Here is a 1,392-nt window from a genome sequence, read left to right as displayed (position 1 = left end):
AGGACTGGAACCAGCTGACAAGGAACAGAGGATGGAGGAAGGTTGGCACGGGGCTGGAGGTGCTGGCCAGGATGGCAGTGCTGGTGCCGGTCGAGCGGAGAGCAGAGGCCCAGCACTGGGCAGCAGCAGGCCAGACTACTGAGGCTGGGGCAGCCAGAGCCAGCTGCGTCTCAGGCTGCGTTGTGGGTGTGTCCAGAAGGCCCTGCCAGAGCAGAGCAGGAGGCGCTGTCAAGGGATGCTTGTCTCCCTGGGGCCCAAGGGGTGCACACAGGAAGCCCCCGCCCCCAGCGGGACCTGGGGTGCGGGCAGGCCTGGTCCTGGGGGGGAGCAACACAAAGCCTGGCGGGTCCCTGGGTGATGTTGCTCAGGGAGTGAGGACTGGCGAGGGCCCGGGAGGCTCTGCTCCCTGGTCCTTCCACCTTCATGAGTACTGTGCAGCTTGGGGTGTGGAAGAAGGGGGCCCGGGAGGTGGGGCTCAGGTGAGGACCACATGCGGCCGAGCCACGTCCTGCCCCGAGGGTGCTCCACAGGCCGCTCTCTGCCCACCGCCATTTCAGAGAGGGAGGAGGCAGGCGGGACAACGCAGGAGTTCTCCTGAGGGTCAGAGGTCGTGGGGGTCTTGTGGGCTCACACAGGGCGGCTGGCTGCAGCAGCCCCACACAGAGCCCTGGTTTCAGTGCGAGGTTCGGCCTTGGCCCTCGCGGCTGCCAGTCGTTCATGGATCGTCACACACGGACAGCACCTAGCAGCCGAGGGGACCACATGACCACGCCTGCCGTCAGCAGGTGCTGTCTGTGCCGGTCTCCTTCAGACCCAGTGCCCCAGAGGAGGAGAGAGGGACCGCGTCAGGCCTGGTCCCGCCGTGCTCAGCAGGGCCACAGCAGGGCCCCTCCTGCCCAAACTGCCAGACTTTCCCCAGAACAGGGCGGGGCTGGGAATTGCACCCTTCCCCTCATGCCCTGCGTGGAGTCCTGCCCCCCACACGGAGGGTGGGGAGCCTCAGGGTCCTGACCAAGGCTCCCGTCCAGCCCTGCAGAGGGCAGCGCAGGGAGCCGGGCCTCTGTCTCCTGGAGCGGAGGAGGCTGAGGAGGAGCAGGCAGCAGGCTCTGCCACCCAGGTCCACGGTGGCTCGGTCAGGGATGCTCACACATGGGCAGCCGGAGGCCCAGAGTCCCGCTGACCATTCAGCTCCCCAGCCACGGGTTCTTCTGAGCAGCCCCCAAATCCCATCCCAAAGCTGAGCGGAGGCACCTGAGAGGGGCCTGGCCATGGTCCCCTGCCCTCTGGGGCGTCTGAGCCCTGCAGAGGCCTCCTCGCCTGTCCTGAGGAGCCCCTGGGAAGCCACAGAGATGCCCGTGGGTCTCAGATGTGGGGAGCCTGGCGCAACGCGGT

Source organism: Marmota monax, unplaced genomic scaffold (assembly GCF_021218885.2).
Source record: "Marmota monax isolate L192 unplaced genomic scaffold, Marmota_monax_Labrador192_F-V1.1 WCK01_AAM20220418_F8-fsc00082, whole genome shotgun sequence".
Taxonomy (NCBI): Eukaryota; Metazoa; Chordata; class Mammalia; order Rodentia; family Sciuridae; genus Marmota; species Marmota monax.
This window is presented reverse-complemented; position numbering follows the sequence as displayed.